Below are 24,726 nucleotides of genomic sequence, written 5' to 3'. Positions count from 1 at the left end.
TCCCTTCAAAGTCAAAACCTCGAAGCATTTATGTGGCGACTCTGCCTTTCATCTTTATGAAGTCAACAGACTAGCAATGAGTTAGTACATATTAAACCTCAGTTATTGAAATGTATTAAAATGACGCCATATTATGTTATCTAGCATTCCTATAGCACATTGCTGACACCAGTGGGTTATCATAGCAATGAAACTCTTGATGGACCTGTATGTGCATTTGGGGAAGTCTGTGGTCTTAATATGTTCCATGTGGGCAGATTTTGGTGTCACAAGTGCGGTCATAAACCAATGTCTCGCTTGTTGTGGCAAACTTGTGGCATACATTTTTTGTATATTGTATTTGAAAAGCTTTGATCTGGAACATACACAAGCAGTCCATGCACAGCTTTGTTATTTTTGTATGTGTGTAGTGTGTTTGATATTTGGATTCTTGTCGCACAGAATATTGCAAACTATACTTGCCCCCCACAAGCATGCCACAAACTGATTTAACTCTAGGTTTGAGGTGCTTACATAATAAGGGACGGCGGAAATATATTTTCCACTTTTAAAAATGGAAAGAATTGGACTATGTTTAAGAATTCTTTTTTATTTTGGTTGAATGAGCAGTTGGACATAGTACAAAATATATTTAATAAAAAGAGTTTTGTGGGTTAGGGTTTCTCTGCTAATATCTCTGTTACTCATTCAACTTACTACTAGAGATGGATGTGGTAATTGTGTTTCAGAATCGGTCTCCTCGATGTTTTCGCTTGAACAATGTGTTTCTGTGTTGTAAGCCAGAGCCAATTTTGTTTACATTCAGTTTGCCCCTGCATCAAAATGTGTCCAAATTGATTTGGCCTTTTTTTTCTTTTTGCAATTTCGCAGTTTTGGTAACACTGCTTCATGGTGTTAGTTAATTTATAGGCGAGTGTTTTGCACCTATGGTCACTCTGTCTACCACAACCATTTAAAAGTCCTCTAGAACTGAAATGTCATTAACTGACCACGTCTTGTCTGAACTGGCAGTGCCCGCTATGGAAATTCAGTGTAATGTGGATCCTACGCCCCCTCTCAAACTCACTAGAACGGAAATGCATTTAACTGCTTGCAGTACTCGGCCTCTACCCATGTCTAGTCTACCAAGGACTGAGACACTACCAAACTGCCAGTGACTTGCCAGAACAGACCATGTTTTCTGCTACAGACCCATTCCCAGGTTACAATAGCATATGGTAGGTATATGATGACCCGTGCACAACCGATTACACTTTCACAATTGCTTTATTAACCTTCTTACTTTCTCAAATATGCTTCAAAATGCACCATTTGCCCACTCTTTATCAAACTTTGCTTGGGGGGTGAGAACCCTCCTGAACCCTCCTTATGGCAGTTGGCTCACTCGCTCGCCATCCCGAACTTTCACACCCCACAACTTTCAAATTTCACCAGTCACCTACATGTGTGTAATTCTAATGGGTTTGTATCACTAGCATCTTGCACCGAAAATATAGTTAGCATATGTGAACTCAGAGACTCTTAGCCCCTCCTCCAATGACATTACAGGAAACAAAATCGCAATACTGTTGATCAAATTGATAGCACAAGAAATGGATCAATTGCAAAATTAATAAATATGTCAAAACAATGCAGGTAAAAGTCACAGAAAGGGAGGATAATGGCCATATTCACTTCTACTAGAGACCCCTAACTGAAACAGCTGCAATATGTTTCTGTGATACAGAGCGAAGGCCATCAGTTCATTGTTGGTACCTGTGGGAGAGTTGGGGGGTAGTAATTACCCAACAACATCCTTCTTTTCGGTCTGTGGGTGTCAGAGGCACAGAAAGTCTTTTAGAACATAGCAATTTATTGTTTAATCATAGCCAATCTCATTGTGACTCCTGATGAGTCCATTGTAAACAATGTAAATGTAGTGCATTTATATAGCGCTCCGCACACCCCCAAAAGGGTCTCTCAGGCACTGTGCACATACCGCTGTGGAACCCTTCCTGGCCTTTCCCTGTGAAGTGCCCACTCCTGGGCACCCCCAAGGTGAAGCCAGGCATCCTAGCGCTTTTGGGGCCATTGTGGAGATTAAGCAAGCGATTGCCCAGAGTTGCAGAGTGGGACCCATGATTAGAACAGGCACCGAGGCGAGAATTATCGGGTCCGGGGAAATTGAGCCCAAGACCCGCCGAGGCGGGAATTGAACCCTGGTCCGGACCAGACCTCTGCATCAGGGTCTGCCGCGCTAACCATTGAGCCACACTTCTCCAATAATTAGAGCTGTTTTATGTCAGATATGCTCTAGACATGCAGAGGAATTTGCATTAGTTTTCAACCAGAAACCAGGGCCTCACTAGGCTGAAAACAAAAAGCTGCAAAAAAGAGAACACCAAAACAGAAGCCTTCTTCACCCAAGCTTTCTGAATCCGGAAAAGCATCCCTATCAACATCAGAATTGCCGCAATCCGTTTGCAGAACCAGGGTTGTATCACATAAAGTAAGCAGTTCAAATGCTAATTTAAAACGTGGTCTCTACCACAGTACTGGCAAGGGCCTAGCTTCAGGGGGTGTTTGGGGTATTACACCCCCCTAATAAATGTATTTTCTGGAAAATAGTTGGGCATAGGTGATTCCATTGGGGTTTAGTGAGGTGTCTGGATTTTTACATACACACAGTCCAAAAGGCACACACACTCTCTCCCTCTTTTTGTTTTGAAAGTATTCAAAAATGTTGTTATATTACAAAATATTGTTTTTCTTTCACTTAGTACCCCTAACAAACCACATTCCTCTCCCTTTCAATTGCTCTTTAAGCTCCTCTCAAGCACCTTGATTGTTGTATAATGTATTTTAACATTGTATGACAGCATGATTGTTAGAAAATCTCAATCTCACATCCCGCTAATCTTACTGACCAAGCTAGTTCCCTGAATATTGGACTGACTCATGTCTCAAATACCTGAAAAGTAGTAGTGCTACTTTGTTTCTTTAAACAGTGGGAAGTGGATACTTGGCACAGGAACTTTCAAGGCATGTGCTTTTGACTGGAAATTAAGCAGCATTTGCAAACATATCTAAAGTAAACAAGAGAAAGAACAGAACAAAACCTACATTTTTTCTTTACAAAGCTATGTGAGCTCTCCAATTACAGCATGCATGTGCAACCAAAAGCTTTCTTCACCCTGGTATTATAAAGACCTTCATAACATTAACTGATCCATCTGCAGAAAGGAAAGAAATTGGAAGAAAACAAGAACTCCTGAGGACCTCTTGATACCGAAATCCTTTCACACAACATGCAGACAGCTCATCACATTAGCCAAACCAGAGTATTGTACCATTATCATCAATGAAACCACCAATAGAAGTAGAATACTGTTCAAGAATATAAAATATTACATCAACCCCCTGCCAAACCCACCTATTTCTCACTCCACAGAAAAGTGCAATCCCATCAACCACTTCTTCAATGAAAAAATACATACTATCCAACAGCCCAGTGATGATACCAAGACTGCTTCCTCTCTCACACCCGCACACCCGCTCCTTCATCTAGAACCCTGTAATGTTCCAATTTCAGAGGCCAAGTTCTCTCAGGTCAAGCTGACATACTCAACTCACTGAAAACCATGTCTCATGAAGATGACTTCTTACCATAATTATTTAAAAAATGTCTCTCTGGTGATGTTCTCTTACCCCTACCTACCATTGTTAATGCCACCCTCACTGAACACATCTTCCCAGAAGCTCTCAAGATAGTCCAGATTCCTCAACTATTAAAGAATTCTACACTAAACTCTCGTGACCTCGCCAACTACCGGCCAGTCATTCATCTATCATTTATTAGAAAGAAATTTAAGAAAGCAGACTATGTTCAACTCCAAGATCAAAGCAATGCTAACCATCTGATAGATGAAGATGACTCCTAAATCTTGAAAATTGGTGGACCTCTCAGCGTCCTTCAACATAGCTGACCATCCCATCCACACACACACACACACACACACACACACACACACACACATACACTTAAATCTCAAATGGAATTCGCAGCAATGTCCTTTGCTGGTTCTCCTCCTAGGTTTCCAACGGAAACCAGCTTGTTCACATGAGTAATACCTAGGGCCATTTGTACGACTCTTTCATTTAGCACCTCGTAATTTGCGACTCATTGCGAGGCGCTAAATGAAATGTACAACAGTGTTATTACACTGTTTTGCGATGCCCAATGGGGTCGCAAATTGCGAGGCTCATTAATATTTATGAGCCTTTCACAATTTGCGAGTCCATTGGTAATGCCAGCCCTCCCAGGGATGGTGGCCGGCTGGGCTCAGCAGACCACCATGTCTCGGACTGCTTTTTAATAAAGCAGCTTTTTTTGAAAATGCTGCCGCATTTAAACAAAATAAATGAAACGTTTTCATTTCATTTTTTAAGGGCAGGCAGTGGTCCCTGGGACCACTGCCTGCCCGTAAAAATATCTTTAGAGACAGTCACAAAGTGGAAGGGGTCCCCAGGGGACCCCTTCCAAATTGCGACTATTCTTGAGTGTTTTGCGACAGCAATTGCAGTCACAAAACATTCACACATAGCATTGCGGATCCAATTAGGAAGGGAACTCCCCTTCCTAATTGCGACTCGCAATTCCTAAATAGCGAGTCGCAAATAAATTGTGACTCGCTAATTAAGAATTGTACATTGCCAACAGTGATTTTGCATGCGCAAACGGGTTCGCAAACCCGTTTGCGCATGCAAAACCACATCGTACATCTGGCCCCAAGTCACAAAAGATCCCTATCACATAGGGAGTCCCTCAGGATTTCATACTGACTCCTGTCATCTTCATCCTTTACATGGAGCCAAGTGGTGGTCTTCTCACAGATGACAGCATCAAGATTTACCAATAAGTCAAAGATATAATGCTTACCTGAAAGTCTTCTCTGCTTCAGACATCCAACGTCTCAAAGATTGCTTGTGAACCTCAACCCACCGAAGACAGATTTCCTTTTAATTTGCCAAGAACAACAAACAAGATATAGTACAAACCTAGCTTAGTGACATAAATCTTGATGGCTTTGAGCCCCAATTCTCAATGAATGCCAAGCTAGTTGGTTTCCTCCGGACAGAAAGCTCATCTTCAGGGACACACTGTCACAAAAAACAAAGACTAGCTCTCTCTTCTAAAGAAAATCAAACTGTTTCCTCCAGAAAGCGACTTCTGAACTGCTGCTTTCATTCTCTTGCATCTGGATGGAGGTCCAGATGCCTCACAGATTTCAGAGTGACACCCCTAGAGTCATCCTACATGCGGCGTATCTCATCTTGGACCTGAAGAAATATGATTACTTCACCCCATCTTGATGAAACTCAATGTGCTCCCCTTGACAGCCTGCACCATCTTGAAAACTAGCTGCTTCATTTACAGAGCCACAATGAAGACACGCTCACCATTTATGGTGGTTCTGGACACCCCCACAGCCAGGAAACTACCAGACTGCAAACTACGAAGTGTAAAAAAGAAAAAGCAAGACAACATGACTTTTCCATTCATGCACCCAGGATCTTAAACAACATTCCTGTATCCATTAGGGCCACCCCAATCCTGCTCCAATTTATAAAAGAGTTACCGACTCACCTCTTTAAAGAACACTACATCCAATGCACTAACCATCACAACCCAACTTCCCCTCCTACTTCTGGTTGACTTGTCTTTGACTATGTACGGGACTCTGCTGCCTTTTGGCTAGGTTTGTGCTATAGAAATACATATACATATTGACATAAAACCACGGAATACAGAAAGCAGCATACCAATACAATTAAAACATAGCAGGGCACATCACAACAAACCACTACGCAATAACTGCAGTACAACACAACAAAATCATGGTCAAATAACTCAGCAAAACAACAAAGCAGCATAAAAAACAAAAGAAGACATCATTACCAAAGTAAAATGACGCACACATTTGCACAAATATTCTTGTCACACATTGCCACCTCCAGAAACCTGTTTTAATAATAGATTTAAAAGGTGTTTTCATAAACTGTTGTCTTAACTCACCACCAAGGACATGAAACAAACCCAGTCAAAAGTGTTTTGTGATCTGGCCCTACATCCCCACCCAACAGGATTCACCAGCCCCACCATTGGGCTTCAGTGATGCGCTATAGCCCTTGTTGAATTTCAGATTTGTGCTCTAAACATACCTATTCATGCATGTATAAATGAATTTGATACCAGCCTTTCTCTTTCATTTACTGTGTATGAGTGGATGCAGTATGTTTGAATCCTCCGACCTGATATTGGTTTGTTCTGGAACCATGACAAACACTATGGGGGGCAGCCATGAAGAGTTTGTTATGCATTTGGACGTTTTCGAAATTTGTGACAAGTATTGCCCAGTTTCCAAAGCCAACTTTGCATTTTCTCCATTAGATTTTGAGACCTGCTCTTCCTGTGACGTTTATCACGTTATTACCTTCAGGTTTGTCCTTAAATCACCTCTTCCCCACATTTCAGGTCGCAGTTATTCTTTGTAAAGTCCTCTGTAAGGGCTCTGAGTGATAACACACTTTAGAACGGACTTCAATATGCCATCCTCGTGACAGGCCCCATTTTGCTGGAGTAATTGGCCACGTGATAGGCTCGAGGGGGATTGTTTCAGGTGAAGTCTGTGAGCTGTGAGAAGCGGGGCACTTGTAGCATGCCCTTTACATGAAGGTGAGTGAGCAGCTCTTTTCATCTCGCTGGATACATAACACTTCACTGATCCATATTTCGACCACATTTATTCCATGTCATTTAAGCGGAGAGCGGTGTGCCTGCCTCCACTGTCACAAACGAGATCTTGCCAAACACGCAGGCCCTGTAATTGAGAACTCTTTGTTCTCCCAAGATGCCAAGGGGCTGTTAGCAAGACCTTGCAGTGCAGTGCATTGTATCAAGAGTGAATTGTCCCAGTGGGGGCGTATGCTTTGTGAACAAATCAAGGCACCAGTTGAAAAAGCCGCGCATAAAATGAGGCGATGACCCGACTTCAAATAATACCGAGATGTTCACTTTAGTCCTGCTTTCTGAGGTAGCTGCTCTAGCAAAAAATGCTTTTCTTTTTTTTCTTCTCCAGGTTAAGAAGACATTTTATATCTGTTTCCTCAAAATTAAAGATTTGAGTGGCAATCCTTTGTCTTTGAAATATAAATGAACATCCAATAAGGGAGGTGATTTTTCAAATACGACGGTATTATATTAAAGAAGAGGAACAGGGAAGCCGTTTTCATAAGGTGATGAGAGGAGCCGAAGGGCGGCACAACTAGGCAGCACCAAAATTAAAGCACAAGGAGAAGAAAGTGGAATTTTGTTAGCGTAAGAGGAGCACTCCAACATGCAAAAAGCCATTTTCTATGGAATGTAGAAACTCATTGCACCGTTCCTGGAAAGGAGTACACTGATAGGCCTTCAAAATGTGCATATTTGGGAAATTAAGCCCAATTTAGAAAAAAGTGCACAAACAAAATCACAGGATGATGATGTCCTAGTGTAGACACTCCGGACAGACGAGGTGGTGGTTGTCTCCTGCTTTTCAGGAATGCTCCCTGGCATGCCCTAGAGTCCCTCAAACAATGATTTTTTTTGGGGGGTGGGGGTTTGAGATAGCGCGGATCACCACATTTTATAGGTATCTTCGTGTGCTCTTTAATGCCTACATAATGCCGAAATTGTTGTTCCCCACCATCAGATTCAAGTTCACACAACAGTAAATTTGCAACAAGCTTTTAGTCCAGACAGTTAACTTTATAATAAATTCCTGAGTACATTTTATTACTGCAATAGCCTCCTACTTGACCTTTCACTGTCCTATATGTTTCTGACCCAGAGAAGGTAATCAACTTTGCAACCATCTTAAGTCATCCCAGATTAACTCCTACATCCTACTATATTCACAAGGCCAGATAGATGGCACCCATAATGGGCAATTTATACATTTCTAGCTCTGGTCTATTAGCCCATCCTACCACTCTCAAGTCTCCTATCATCCTTACTGAGCACAAAAAACGCTTACGACACAAACCACATCTAATAACATATTGGGTCCAGGATTATCAATGCAGCATCCAAAATAAATAAATAGTGAGGCATATTTAGAACAGAATGAAGAAGGGTGGCTTTAAGCAAAAATTGCAAACGCCACACTCTGCCATTCCGAAATCGCACGATGCGCTGCATTCACAGGAATGAGGCGCACCCCTGCGTTTCCCCTAGCTCTGGCGCTAAATGTAGCTGCCTAGTGCCAACACAGGCACCTTTGCACTGTAGTGCAAGGGTGTCTGTGTTGGGGGGAATGATTGTGTATGTGAAGGTGTCCCCTCCTGCACATAAACAATCCAGAATGCTGATTTGTAACTCCTATGTGGGCTGCATTGTGCAGCACACATAGAAGTTGCAAATTGTCATTTTTTAATTATTGTTTATGCGCAGGAAGAGACACCTTACAGCAATGTTTGCTGTCCCAACACACTATCCCAATGAATCACTAGCCACACTGGAGGACTTGGACTGATGTCATTGTAATACTCTTTTTGCTACAGGGTTAGGGGTCACAGTGCCTGCGATCCAGAGGGCACAACACTATAGCACCTTGATGGGAGTAGGTGAGAGTCCCTCTGCCCCTGAAGAATTTGTTTACCACAATACTAACTGTTGGGAGGAAATCCCCAAGCAATAAAGTGAGGGGCCATACCAGAAAAACTACATATTACCCCATGCCAGTGGATAGTGGGAAACTAAATGTTCTCTCTTGGAACCTGGCAGGCATTAAGACCAACCTCATTTGTGAGTACTGGGGGAATTTTATAGATGGGTTTGATATTTGCCCCTTGCAAGAGACCTGAACCAAAACTCTGTTTCAAAGCGTGGGGAAAAAATCTGCCCCTGTAGTTCACATATATTATAGATTCTACACACAGCATCAGGAGTCCCCGACTATAACAGTATTGGTTGATTTCTTTGAAAGGTCAGAGGGCCATGACTTTCTACTGCTGGCAGGGGACCTAAACACAATACATAAACCCTCAAAAGTGTTGGCAAATGTTACGGGGTATGAGGACGAGGAGTGGGGAATCCGGAGTTTGGACCATGCTGGTCCATCTAGAAACACAAAAGTCACTTTTTATATTAGCTCATTCTTACTTGACTATAATCTATAAGCCTGCAATGGGCGCTCCAACTCAGACAAGAATTTAAAACTCACGTTTAAGAGGGCCAATTGTCGCTCAAGAATCGATTATATTTTACTGGACTTATTATCCTGGTGATACTTGAGTGACATAAAGATAATTAAAAATAATTATAGTGAGCATATGTTTATTGCCCTCGAATGTAAACTAGCAAGAGACTCAAAAGTAATAACAGAAGAAGGATTAAATGGCTCATTGTATAGGAAATGTTTTTATAATGTTTGCATTTTATAATGATATATGCATACTCGGATCTGTGATTATATTTTAATCAAGGATAATTTTATGTAAAATTCCTTTTTTTGTATTGCTGATGGGTATTTTTACCATTTTTTATGGTTTTTAATAATAACAGAATAAAGTAATTTTGACTGACTGACTGGCTCAAGATAGAGGGAATTCAAGACATTGTTGTCCAGATACACATATAGTAATTAGAGAACTCCTAGATATGAGGAGAAACATGAAAGCAAGGTACAATTCATCCTAAACAGTTAAACCAAGTTAATTGAAGAGAATAAAGACTTCTTCTTTAAAAAAAAGTTAAGTGCCCTGCTAATCATGATAACAGAACTGAATGGTTCAATCAGTCTTGTAAGACACCTGTATAACAAGGTCCAAAGAGTAGCCAAAAGAGAATGGGAAGAAGGTCAATGGAGAGATTTATCCATAGCAGCCATAAGCAAGCTGTTCTGGCATGTTGTGGCTGAGGGAAGTAGGAGCCAGGTTATATATGAAGATTATTACGTCCAACCGATGTCCTGGGTAAACCATTTTAGTTCACTGTCTGGCAGAGAGATCCAAATGGGAATGTGGATAGATACTCCAATATGTGCAGATATAAACGGGGAATCCTGGGATACAGATTCTATTGACTTTAGTTTGAAGGAAAACAGACTAGCTTTTTCTATGCTTCAGAGAGAAAAGGCACCTGGATTAGACAGAATCCTGGGTGACCTTTTCCTCTCTGAAGTGGATGTATGGAGTGTTGTCCTCAACCTTTGTTCTAACGCTGTTTTGAATGGTGCACGTGTTCCTGATTCCTGGTTGGGGGGGAGGTGGTCCCAGTGCATAAAAAAGGAGACAAAAATGAACCCATAAACTATAGGCCCATTAGCCTTAGTGACATATCACAAAAACGTGGACTTATGTGCCGCTTTCAACCTTTTCTCCGGAGGGAAAATGGAGGCAGTTTTAGCGCAGTTAGGTGTTCCAAATTATCTTTTGCAAACAATCTTTATGCTTCACCAGGGGAAATATGCCCAAATAAGATGGGGATGTAATGGTGAACTCACACAGCGCATTAAGTTGGACAGAGGATTGAGACAGGGGTGTGTCTTGGCCCCATCTCTGTTCACCCTACACATTAATGGGCTATTAGAGTCCTTACACAATTGCAATGTGGACTCTCCTAAGATGGATGGTAGTCTAGTTGGGTCTCTAATGTTCGTGGACGATACATTACTTGTATCTAGAACACCTATGGGGCTACAAAATCTTTTGAATCGTTTTAAGCTGCATGTGATGAACATGGTCTAGAAGTAACTGTAAACAAGACGTAGCTTAATGGCTAGGGCGGTCAAATTCAAATCTGGGCAATTGGATTCAAGTCTCTGCAATGTTGCTCAACATCCTGTGATTCTGGGCAAATCAATGAATCTCCCCATGCCTAAGAAAAATGATGTATCCTTGTGTAATGCAACTGGTGCGCATGCAAAGCACTTTGATACCTGATACCATTGGGTCAAGTTTGCCCTACATAAAACTACGGGGGAAAAACACAAAAAAACATTTATTGTGTTTAATCCACATAAAACGTTAAAGGTTAAGGTGAAACTAGGTGGTCTCTTCTTAGAACAAGCCAAGGAATTTGTTTATTTAGGGGTTACAGTCATTGACACACTAGATTGGACTCCACATATGTCCAATAACAAGCTCACCCTCCAGCATGCCAGCTCTGTCCTGCTTAAAAGGCAGAAAACAAGCCCATCCAGGCCAGTTGCCCTTGTTATTGACATCTATCGGACAAAGGGGGTAAGTGCTGCACAATGCGATGCCGAAATCTGAGTTTTCCTGAATTTAGGGGTCATTGCGAAAACCGAAAGCACTTTTATGATATCGATTCTGTGTTTACCACAAAATGTACCCCCAACCCCAATACATTTGGATCTTGGTCTCCAAAATATCGCACATTTGGTAGCATTTAGACCCCTAGCCTATTGGATACAAGTTTGGGGCAATAGTTCACCACTCCCTATGAGAGAAGCGTTTCTTGAAATAATGGCACTTGACTGCAAAAGGAGTATTCCTTGGCTAAAGTATGTACAAATATGGCTATTTAATTTTGGTATGAGCAACTGTGGACCAATCCCCACTGTATTAAGAAAAACACTTTGGTGTCCCTCAGGGAAGAGGTACTGGCTCCATATCCGTGGCCTATAATTCAAGGATACCATGGGGGGATCTAACAGGCAGGTTTCTGGATTTTAAAAATAACCCGTAATGTGGGGAATTCATGAATCAAATCGAACCCCCGCAAGCAAAATCTTTACACCTACAAGTTAGATATGGCATTTTGCCCCTTCATGGATTCCGCTGCAGATAGAATGGCCAAAACATCTCACCCTGATGTCCATTTTGCCAAGCTAGCCCTAAAACAGAAGAGCATTTTTTCTTCTTCTGCCCAGGTATGCTGCAAATAGGAGATCTTGGCTAGGTTCAATTTGTCATATCTTGTCAGTAAGACAAATGAGGCCTACCATTAGAATCCTAAGAAAAGATACAACTGCATGGTTTATTTTTGTCCTATCTAGATATTTGTTATACACATTGCGACTTAGATGTAATAATATGCTACGCCACGACAAGTAAAATTGTAGTCCTCTAAATAACTGATTACATCTGGAAGAGTAGTTTAGGACCTTGAAACAGGTTATAACGAGGGGTCAATCTCTACTCATACCTGAGATTTTTTTATTAAATCACTGATAAATTGTTAATTTTCTATGTTATTTTTAGATAGCATTAGAGAATCGCTGTAGATCGTTCTATAGTTTTAGTATGTAAACTAATATGTATTATCTAAATTATGATCTTTTTAATGGATTGCTTTAGGATATTTTAACTATGGAAAGTTACTAATATGAACAGGTTCCTCCAGCTTTTAAATTGTGATTTTGGGTTTTATAAATGTCACTAATGTATATACTGTTCTATTTTTATGCACATTTATGGTTTTGATAAAACCAAATAAAGATTATTACTACCACTACTACTATATATCTACAGACAAACACTGAAATTGGCAGGGGTGTGTTATGGTTAATATGCTCTGCTTTCATTGTTTGTCACGTAGTTTTGAGGGGGTGATTGGGAGCAATTGATTTTATATATTTAAGTGGTACCAACGTACTCTATCAAACTTGTTAAATACCTGTGAAAAGCAGTTATTTGCCTGGTTTGGTCCTGCAAAAGTGCTGTAGAAGCACACCATTTAAAAAAAAAGGAATTTATTTGAAATACTTGTTGGGATTGTGAGATGGAGCGCCACTGTATTAATAGTGCACTCTTACATTTAGAACTGGATAGACTGATGTTGTTAAGGAAGATTCTATTCTCTTCTGCCGTGAAATGGACACTGTAAGAGAGTAGGATCTGCTTCACATGTTTACCCCCACTTTTTGCTGGTGTTTCACTGTTTTTCGACTTTAGTCTGGCTGGGACCCTGTTATTCAGGGCCACAGCCTAGCTGCTTCCTCTCTACATTGATTGCATGTACTTTAGGTACACCACAGATTGGATCCTGAGGTACCCTTGTGAGGCCCTAGTATATGGTATACTATGTACCCACGGCATAGATACCCCAGAGGCCTACCAGGGGCTGAAGCGTGTATTATGCCACCCCTGGAAAGCCACCCAAAATGACACCACAGGTCTGCTACAGCAGCCTGGGTAAGGTGGTGCATGCACCCCTTACTGAGGTATAGGTTCACTATACCTCACCTAACACTGAACATACAAACCTATCAGTTACTCCTATGTCAGGCCTTATCAATTCTGAAGGCGGAGTGCTTGGTTATATGTGAGAGGGTGCCCAGGCATGAGCTGAGCCCCTCTGCAGCCTTCGGAATCTCTTCTCCGGGGTTGTCAGTGGTGCAGCCTGACCATATACTCTGCATTATATCTTAAACGGTTAATGCTAACTTTGGACTGGCTGCACGGAAATATATCATGTTTGGTGTCAAACACCTTGGAATCATACCCCCACACCAGTAACCAGTGTGGGAGTATGATCCCACCCTTCTAGAGGGAGAGACATGGCAGTACTGGGTTACCCGGTAGAAATCTAATAGATCCCTGGCATCACAAAATGGATGCTGCAGCCACAGACAGGGGTCTGGCCTCCTGCTGCTGACCAAAACTCTGGCAGGGGAGGCCTGGATAATAGGTTTCCTGTCACAGGGAGGTGTGACCACCTCCCAGACAGGCTTATGTATATTGGGGCTGGGTGGGAGCACTCTCTGAGTGCTTTGAAGTCCTGCACTGGGGGCACATTTGGTGTCCCTGTGCATAGTCCAGCTCAAACCGGTTCAGGGGCTTCCAGCCCCTGCTCTGGTGCAATACTGGACAAAGGAAATGGGTGTAGCCACCCCTCTTTCCAAACCCTCCCATAGGTGGGTCCCCAGAGCTAGTCCAACCCCTTCCTTAGGTATAAGTAAGGAACCTCTGCAACCAGAACTTTAGATATCCCTGGACGAAACTCTGAAGCTGAATCCTGGAACTCGGACGCTCTACTCAAGACTAGAGGACTGAAGAAATCTCCCTTGGGGTCAAGGAGTGACTCCCCTGCTTGGCAGGCACCAAAGAAGCAATTTTCCAGTCTGCATTTCAGAAGCTCCCACCGGACTGCAAAGTATTTGCAGCCCAGGAAGAGGATTTCCAGACATCTCACAGGCCAACCCGAGTCCCCAGCAAAGCTGAGACCCACAGCCCTAGTGAGTAGCGTGGAACCGGAACTCCTGGTTACCGTGTACTTTTGCAAGTGCATTAACTTCTCGATGGTTTTTAAAGTTGTGCTTGGGCTTACTTGTAGCCCCTATCTCGAGCACAGAATCCACTGAAGATTGTCAGCCTAGTCACTCTGAGTGGCCCGTGGGCTGCCATTTTGTGTTTTGTCTTGAGGTCTCTTTGCGATCCCTGGTCCATCAACTGGTGGGTCCCTGAGGGGTAACTTTGATTTTCCTTGGGCTTCTCTGGTTGCTCCAGACGTGCCCCAACTCCCTACTAAGTGGTGAGTCCCACAGACCTTGCTGGTCTGCACCCAAGCATCTTTCTTGTTTCTGCATGGGTTGCTGTTGCCAAGGCTTGTTGTGTCCAATCTGGGCACCGATGCTGCAGCACTTGACATCCTTTGTGGAACAGCTCAAATCCAGCTCCTGGTCATCCTCGACACCTCCTGGTCCTCGTGGCTGAAGAGTCAAGCTTCACCTCCTTCACCTGAAATCACCCAACATCGGTAGGCATCTCCCTATCGCCTTCCTGGTCACTGGCTAGTGACCCAGACTCTGTCCCCTCTGCTTTCAGGTTCTTCTCATCTTCGATCCAGGCTTGGATCTCTTCGGACACTTCGCATCTTCCCGGCAGCAGCACTTCCTCACCAGCTCCCATTGAAATCAACGACGCGATGCGATACCATTTGACACCCATGCACCCGGCTTCCCTGGATGAGGTAACACAAGTACTCCAGTACTCCCGTGGTTGTTGGCCCTAGAACTTCCTAAGTCCCAAAGGGTTTGGTCCTGACTCGTTTCTAAGTGTCCCTAATCTTTAAAAATCTAACGACGACTTTCCCCATAGAATCTAACGGGAGCTCGCGGCTGTGTTCGCACACTGCACACGGCCCCCGTGGGTCCCCTGTTTCACTACCTTGGGTGGTTCCTTGGGGTCCCAGCAATTCTACAGGCTCTAGGCCTTGTGTCTAGTTAAGTCGTGGTTCTTATACCACTATTTTAGAATATGGTTTGGCTCGCCCCTAGGGCCTGACGTGTATTTGTGCTTATTACTGTGATATTTGAACTGCAACTTATGTGTTTTGACCTCTAGTCTCATAAAGAGACTAGGAGGGTGTGTTTAGAAATAAATTAATATATTTTATATATATACCTGGTGTGGTTGTCTTTCATTTAGGCACTCAAGAGATTATAGACTGGTAAAACAAGCTGCTTTACATTCCTTCAAGACTTAGCCTGAAGGCTGCTCTCCATAGCTACCACTAGGATAGCTTTCAATAAAGGTTGTCTTTAACCTATAACCAATAAGGGGTTGTTTGGACTGGTACAGGGTGCCCACTATAACTAGTGGACAGCATATACCAGTCCAACTTCTCACAGACACCATCCTTATGTAACACTCCAGGCATATCAAAGAGGATCTTATGGTAGTATACTGAGGCCCATCCCATGGTCACAAAGAAATGCTGAAATTGCTTTGCTGACATGTCTCCAACATTACTCAATCTTTGGACAAAATTTACTTGACCACTGCCACTTCTGCCTTTGGCATATGTTTGAATACATAAAGGTAGTTCAAGGAAAGAGATCCATCAATTGTGTCAGTATCCCCTTCATCTGGATTTTTAATGTTTCCTTGTGATAGTGCCCAAATTGTTGCCACCACTGTACAAAATCATGAGGTTTGGGTGCTCGCAATCTAAAATGCACAAGCATAGGCATTTGATGCCATTTCATACATCTGTGACCCATCCAAGTAATGTCCAGTTTTTTGTTAATGCTTTCTAGCCCAGAAGACAAAGATGTGGCTCAAAATCCACACTCGAATCATGATGCTGGAATGCTAGAGCAGGACCTAGGAGGAGTCAATACCACAATGACAAATATTCAGGGAGAGCATGGAGTTTAAAGAGGATAAAAGAACATTCTAGTGCAAGATTTGTGATTGGCTGCTGTTAGTTTGTTAAAGTAATAGGTTAGGTTGACATTGCCTGCCATCTCTTTTAATAATTCTGTTTTGGAACAAAAAAGGCTTGAGTGTACAGCTGCCATCTATTGACTTACAGTTTGTACCAGAGCATTTGGAAATACATTGACCAGATTTGTAACTACTGTGGAACAGACTATGGTTAATGAACATTTGAAATTGTGGCATGCTTATAAGGAGTTCCACCTTTAATCAATCAATCAATCAATCCATTTATAGAGCGCGCTACTCACCCGTGAGGGTCTCAAGGCGCGGTGGGGGGGGGGGGGGGGGACGGGGAGGTGCTGCTACTGCTCGAATAGCCAGGTCTTTTTAAAAAAAATGTATTGAGCAGAGCAGAGCAACGACATAGCATCCATATACAGAATACAATTTATAATGACAAGGTGTTATAAATACAAAAATACAATTATTGAAACCTCTAAAAAGTATTAGATAGCCTTCCCATCTAAGTTACTTCCTTTATGTTACTAAAAGTAATAATCAGAGATCTCATCCATGTTGAGGAAGGGACATAATATACTAAACAGCAGACAATAAAGTGCTATAGGGAAAGATATAATATCCGTAATTAGTGAGCAGCAATTGCATAAAGAAAAGTGCTAGTGCTTCTCAAGTATAGTCATTTGAAAAAAAAAGTGCTAGTGCGTCCATTTATAAAATATAGAATAGCCTTCCCAACCATGTTCCTTCCTTCCTTCCTTTATGTTACTAAAAAATAATAATCAAAGATCTCGACCATGTTTGGGAAGGGACTCGATATACCAAGCAACAGCAGTAAAGTGCTATAGGAAAAGATATGATATCTATCATTGTAGCAGCAATTACAGAAAGGAAAGTGCTAGTGCTTTTCAAGTATTGATTGTTTAGAAAAAAAGAGTGCTAGTGCATTAATCTACAGGGACTACTATAATTTATAACAAAATACAATTCAATTTCCTATGCGTTACCCCTAAAAATGCCACAGAAATATTAATAGATTCTGTTGAAGAAGTGCAAAAATCGCAAAGAAAAACATTTGATTGTAAAAACTACTACAATTATTAACAACATGACCAAGACATTGTTCAGTTTCCTTTATCTTTTTCCAGATCACTAAAATACTTCCAGTTTTTCTCAAATTTCTTAATGGCACCCACCCGGCTTGCATATGCTCTTTCAAAATTACAGGTTCTTCTCATTTTCATCCACCATTTCAAGTGAGAGGGAGTATCGGTGGACTTCCAATTCTGTAGAATTAAGGAACGGGCAACCATGCAAGAAATAAATATAAAGGTCTCTTCAGCCCTACTAGATATCGTTCTATTTTTAACAATGCCAAACAAAGCCAATTCGGCCTCTGGCTGAATACTCTTCTCAATTGCCCTTCCCAAATCCACAAAAATTGTATTCCAGAATAGTTCTAGTTTCGGGCAAGAGAAGAAAATATGGTGCCAGCCACCCTGACCATTAGCAAGACATCTAAAACACTTATTTTCAACTTCCGGGTATCTTTTCCCCAAGGCCTCCGGTGTCAAATAGGCTAACCAACGTGATAGAAAGGCCATCCTTTTAAAGTTAGCCGCTCGTAATGCTTTATTGCCTAGACGACAAATCGTCTCCCAGTCTTTACATAGAAGACTGCATTGTGTCACGTGGTCTATTTTTCTTAGGTGGCTTTCAACCAATGGCGTTTGATTCTGTTGAAGTAGCAGCCTATACCAATTCCCTATGCCCATTATTTTGGCCCCGTATAGGGCTACCGCTAGTTCGGATGGAGAATTAAAAATGCCATGTATTTTCCTTATAAAGTATACGATTTGTATATATTCGAAAAAAGTAGGTCTATTCGGGCTGTTTGCTCTAGTCATCACCTCTTGCCACGAAATCATTCGATTCAGAATAAAAAAGTGTCTTAATTCTTTTAGCCCACACTTTTCCCATTTAATTAAATGATTTTTGTTCAATTGGAGCCCGAGATCTAAACATTCCCTCAAACTCAAGAATTGCATGCCGGAGGAGTCTATTTTTTTTTAAAAGCACTGAAGTCTAAAATAATATTCCCTTAAGGTCTTATATCGTTTTTTTGGGGGATATTTGGAAGTCTTTAGGAACACTTGTAAGTTGGAGCCATTTTCCTGTAGCATTTTATCCAAAAAGAAGCTGTCTCGCTTAGATGTCGAACCAATCAGTCCCGCCACTATATCTAAAAAGGCGGCCTCATAATATATTTTCACAACTGGTAGGGCTAGACCGCCCTGTGAGGTAGATAGTTGTACTATTGGCAATTTAACCCTAGAATTTTTTTTCCCCCATACGAAACTTCTGAACATCGTCTCTATTTCTTTAAAAAAGGAGAACTTGATTTTTATAGGGATATTACTAAATAAAAATATGAGCAACGGAAGTATTGACATTTTGATAAGAGATACCCTGCCCACAATTGAGAGTGGTAATAAAAGCCACTGATCAAAAAGCTTCTTGATTTTATCTTTCATCCTGATGTAATTTAATTCAAACAGCTGGTGGTAATGAGAGTTAATATAAATTCCTAAATACCTAATCGGATCTTTATTGGCTGCTTGTGATCTTAAGTCCGATGGAAGATAATTTAAATCAGTATTTAAAGCTAGTATTTCTGTTTTATTAGAATTTATTTTATAACGACCAATTTGTTCAAATTCTCTAAATTCTATTAACACACTCTCAATATTATCTTTATCGGGCATCAGATATAAAATAATGTCGTCGGCAAATAATTTTATTTTGGACATTCGGAAAACCGGAGATCGAATAGCAGCATTGTTTCTAATCTTGATTGCTAAGGGTTCAATAAAAAAGGTAAATAGCAACGGTGAAAGAGGGCATCCCTGCCTGGTCCCTCTATTAATTTTTATCGAGCCGGCTGTTTTCATGTTAATAAAAATCTGGGCCGAGGCGTCTTGATAAATATTGCATAACATGTCAACAATCTGAGCTGGAAATCCAAATTGTCTTAGGGTAAAAAACAGGGTGCTCCAATTGACTAAGTCGAAAGCTTTTTCCGCGTCTACCATGACAATACATGCCGGAGTCAAGTTGGTATTGAAATAGTCTGAAGCTTGAATTAGGAATTCGGTGTTGGCTGCCATGGATCTACCGGCTATGAATCCGGTCTGGTCGCTACTAATCACCTCTTGAGCCGCAAATGTAAAACGTTTGGCCCATATTTTCATTAAAATTTTATAGTCAGAATGTAAAAGACTTATGGGCCGGTAGGAATTAATGTTTTTGGGGTTTTTGTCTTTCTTCACGAATGACACGATTGTTGCCTCCTTAAATGTTGCCGGTATGCGACCTCCCTCTTTGATGTTATTAAATAATTGTTTCAGAGGGGTCAGCAATTCTTTTAAGAATAGTTTATAAAATTCGATGGGAAATCCATCTGGCCCACATGCTTTTCCCCCGGCTGTTTCTTTTACAGAAGTTGATATTTCTGCTGTTTCAATCTCTGATTCTAGTTGGGAAACCAGACTCTCAGAAAGTTTAGGAATTGCGACTTTGGAAAAATAATTAAAAATCATATTGTCACCTGTTAAATATTCCATTGAGTAGATACTGTGGTAGTGTTTAACAAAAATCTGTGAGATCCTTTCCCTGTCAACTTCATCTCGACCGGTCTGAGGGTCTTGTATCTTTAAAATGAATGCTGACTCCTGTTTTTTCCTTGTTGCATTTGCTAACAATTTACCTTTTAACTGATTTTCTTCATAGACCTTTTGCTGGTACATTTTGGAACTACAGATCTCTTCTAAGACGAAAAAATCCCACACGATGGTTTTTGCCTGTTCGAATTCGTTGGGACATTTCCGATCCCGAAGAATATGTTCTTTCTCGACTGCAGCCTGAAGTTGAGCTATTTTTAACGATCTTGCTTTGGCCTGGGCTGCCATATAGGCAATACTCTGACCACGGGCAGCAGCTTTGAACCCACCCCATACAGAAAACACATTAGCGGTGTTGGAATTTAAGTTAAAAAATTCCAAGATCCATTCCCTGAAATCCTTTACCCAGTCCTGATTTTGGAGGAGAGTACGGTCGAGCTGCCACCTCGGCCGCTCCCCTTTCCCACCATCTATTACAATCGTAAGTTCGATTCTGGCGTGATCAGAAAAAGGATTGCACCCACTATCGATTTTTAAAATTTGAAGAGATCTTGATATAAGATAAAAATCGATTCGAGATGCAGTAGCAAAGCGATGTGAATAACAAGTAAATTTTGTATCTTGCGGATTCCTAATTCGCCAAGGATCTACCAGTTGATAGTCTGATATGAGGGCCTCCACAACTCTTAAAGTATTTGGTTTTAATTGTTTTTAATTTTTATTTGATGTATCTTTCCTCAAGTTTTGTATAAAATTCAAATCACCTCCTACTATGTTCTGTCCTGGTATTCCCCTCAAAGACTCATGAATTTTGATCAGTCTTTTAGTCTCGTCAGTAACAGGACCGTAGTAATTTACAAGATTAAAAAAAATTCCCTGCAATTTAACCATTACCCATATCCATCTCCCCTGTGTGTCTCTCTGAACTTGTAGGATTTCCCAGGGTATTTTTCTAGAAAGATAAATTGCGACTCCTCTCTGAGCCAAACCAGCTGATGCGAAGAAAGCGTGGGAGAAAAATCTAGGTAAAAAAAGTTTTGGAGAATTTGATTTTAGGTGAGTCTCTTGAAAATATACTATTTGGGGGTCAGATGAAATTAACCATTTTATGAGAGCGCCATATTTTTGCTTATTTAACATTCCATTGGCATTGACTGATAAGATTTTGCAATTGCTAAAATTCATTTAGATTTCTCGTTACAGATAAACGTAAGTTTCTAATCATATAATTTCTATGTCGTTTACTCCTACTCCTGCTCCTTTTCTTTTTTGCTCCGATTCCCCCCCTCCCTTCCATCCCTTAGAATGTGGATACCCCAACCACGCCAACCACATTTCACCCTTCCCTCCTTTATTCATGGGTATCATGGTATTACACCGGGTGACCCTTCTACCCCTATGACCCCCCACCAGGTCTTGAGGTGTTTCCTGAAGGTGAGATGGTCCTCGGTCAGTCGTAGGTGTGCAGGGAGGGAGTTTCATGTTTTGGCTGCCAGGTAGGAGAACGATCTTCCTCCGGTGGTGGTTCTGCGAATCTGTGGGACGGTGGCGAGGGCGAGGCTGGCGGAGCGGAGCTGGCAGTTGGGAGTGTAGAACGAGAGGCGGTTGTTGAGGTATTCGGGGGCCCATGTTGTGGAGTGCCTTGTGTGCGTGGGTGAAGAGCCTGAACGTGATCCTCTTGCTGATGGGGAGCCAGTGCAGGTTTCTCAGGTGGGCGGATATGTGGTTGTGGCGAGGGATGTTGAGGATGAGTCGTACGGAGGCGTTCTGTATGCGTTGTATTCGTTTCTGGAGTTTGGCAGTGGTTCCAGTGTATAGGGAGTTTCCGTAGTCCAGTCGGCTGGTGACGAGGGCCTGGGTGACGGTCTTTCTGGTTTCGGTGGGGATCCACCTGAAGATCTTTCAGAGCATGCGCAGGGTGTTGAAGCAAGAGGATGAGACGGCGTTGACTTGCTTGGTCATCGTGAGGGAGGAGTCCAGGATGAATCCCAGGTTGTGGGCGTGGTCCGAGGGTGCCGGCGCGGAGCCCAGCGCTGCGGGCCACCAGGAGTCATCCCAGGCGGAAGGGGATTGTCCGAGGATGAGGACCTCCGTCTTGTCTGAGTTCAGCTTCAGGCGGCTGAGCTTCATCCATTCTGCGACGTCTTTCATTCCTTCTTGGAGGTTGGTTTTGGCGGTGGCTGGGTCTTTGGTGAGAGAGAGTATCAGCTGGGTGTCGTCGGTGTAGGAGATGACGTTGATGCTGTGTTTGCGTGCGATGGCGGCTAGGGGGCTCATGTAGATATTGAAGAGGGTTGGGCTGAGCGAGGAGCCTTGGGGTACGCCGCAGATGATCTCGGTGGCCGCTGAGCGGAAGGGAGGGAGGCGGACACTCTGGGTTCTGTCTGAGAGGAACGAGGTGATCCAGTCCAGGGCCTTTCCTTGGACCCCAGTGTTGAAGAGGCGGGTTATTAGGGTGCGATGGCATACGGTATCAAAGGCTGCCGAGTGGTCCAGGAGGATGAGAGCGGTTGTTTCTCCGTTGTCCATCATGGTCCTGATGTCATCGGTGGCTGCGATGAGGGCGGTCTCGGTGCTGTGGTTGGCTCGAAATCCGTACTGGGACTGGTCGAGCTAGTTGTTTTTCTCGATGAATGTAGTCAGCTGTTTATTGACGGTCTTCTCGATGACTTTCGCCGGGAAGGGAAGAAGAGAGATGGGGCGGAAGTTTTTGAGGTCTTTGGGGTCCGCTGTGGGTTTCTTCAGAAGGACGTTAATTTCTGCGTGTTTCCAGCTCTCAGGGAAGGTGGCTGACGTGAAGGAGTTGTTAATGACGTTCCGGAGGTGGGGTGCGATGATGATGTCGGCTTTGTTGAAGATATGATGGGGGCATGGATCCGAGGGGGAGCCGGAGTGGATAGTGTTCATGACGTGAGTGGTGTCTTCAGTGCTGATGGGGGTCCAGGCACGGAGGGTGGTGGTCGGGGTCGTTGGTTCGGTGACTGGAGGCGGAGTCTGGGGTCCGAAGCTGTCGTGTATATCTGCGATCTTGCGGTGGAAGAACGTGGCGAGGGAGTTGCAGAGGTCTTGTGTCGGTATAATGTCGTTGTTGCTGGCGCTGGGGTTGGAGAGCTGTTTGACGATGCTGAAGAGTTCCTTGCTGTTGTGGGTGTTGCTGTCTAGCCGTTTTTTGAAAGATGACCTTTTGTTGGTGCGGATCAGCTGGTGGTGTTTGCGCGTGGCGTTCTTGAGGGCTGTCATGTTTTCTGTTGTCCGTTCGTGGTGCCAGGTTTTTTCGAGGGTATGGCAGGATTTCTTTGAATCTTTGAGGGCGTCTATGAACCATGAGGTTTTCCTGTAGCCGGTCTTGCTTGTGGGGTTCTTCAGTGGGGCGAGGTCATCTGTGCAGTTGGTGATCCACTGTGCGAGGTTGTGGGCTGCTTCTTTGGTGTCAGCGGTGTCGGCTGGCGGGTTCTGGCTTAGCGATGAGAGGAGCTGGTCTGTGGTGATTTTGCTCCAGCATCCGCGGGAGATCTGTTGCGTGCGGTGGTGGGATGTATTCTTATTGAAGGTGAAGTGGATGCATCTGTGGTCGCTCCAGTGTAGTACGGTGGAGTGCCTGAAGGAGACGTGGTTGCTGGCGGAGAAGATGGGGTCGGGCGTGTGGCCGGCGAGGTGGGTGGGGGTGTTCACCAGTTGTTTGAGTCCGAAGTTGTCGAGGTTGTCGAGCAGGGTGAAGGTGTTGCTGTCGCTGTTTTTCTCCAGGTGGAAGTTCAGGTCCCCTAGGAGGATGTATTCTGGTGAGGCTAGGGCGTGCGGGCTGATGAAGTCGACGAGGGTTTCGCTGAATTGTGTGTGCGGGCCCAGGGGTCTGTAGATGAGTGTTCCTCTAAGGGTGGTCTTGGGGTCGGTGTGAATCTAGAAGTGTAGGTGTTCAGCGGCGGAGAGTGTGTCTTCGATGTAGGTCGTGATGTTGATGGTGTTCCTGTAGACGATGGCGATTCCTCCTCCGGTTTGGTTGACGCGGTCCTTCCGGGTGATTTTGTATCCGTCCGGGATGGCTATGGCGATGTCAGGGGCCGAGGAAGCGTTCATCCAGGTTTCCATGAGGAAGGCGCCGTCTGGAGCTGTTGTGTTGAGGAGGTCCCAGAGTTCAACGGCGTGTTTGTGGACGGAGCGGGTGTTGAGGAGGATGCACTTGAGGTGGTAGTTGTTGTTGTTGCTGCTGTGTTTGGTGGGCGGGGGGCAGGTTCGAAGGCAGGTGAATTTGCAGGCTTGGCAGGTGCAGGGTCCGTGGGTTCGCTTCAGGGTGGCTTGGTAGCAGGCGGGTGGTCGTCCGGTGTTGAGTGCGTTGAGGGCGGCGGTGTCGTATCTCAGTTGGGTACTCTGGGTGCAGCGGGGGCCAGGGGTTCTGGTGCTGGGCGTGGTCCAGGCACGGACGGGCGCAGACGGGCTTTCCTTAGGCGCGCCTTCTGCGCGCCAGTGGCGCACCCGCTGCGCGCAGTCGCTGCGCGGCCTCCATATGAGGGGCTGTGGGAGGGAGGAGCAGCTGGGAGGCGGGAGCGGGGTGGCGAATGGGACAGCGGGGGGCGGTGCCGCAAGGACGCAGCGGCAGGAAAGGTGGCACAGAGGGAAAATGGGGGAGGGGGGCAGAGAGGCACACCGATGGGAGACAGAGCAGAAACAGGGGGTACAGAAATGCAAAAACTGGCAGGGTCAAAGACCTTTATTGCCTAGGAAACTATGCCAGAGTAATGATTGATGGGGAAAGGTTGCAAAGGAGATTACACAGTCATAATAAAAACACAGCTTTTAAGGGAGTGTCATAATATGTTGTTGCAGTGATAATTTTAAGCTAGGGGGTTTCAGTAGATAGAAAATATACATTCAACCTCCGTTG

This window comes from Triturus cristatus, chromosome 3_1 (assembly GCF_964204655.1).
Source record: "Triturus cristatus chromosome 3_1, aTriCri1.1, whole genome shotgun sequence".
Lineage (NCBI taxonomy): Eukaryota > Metazoa > Chordata > Amphibia > Caudata > Salamandridae > Triturus > Triturus cristatus.
This window is presented reverse-complemented; position numbering follows the sequence as displayed.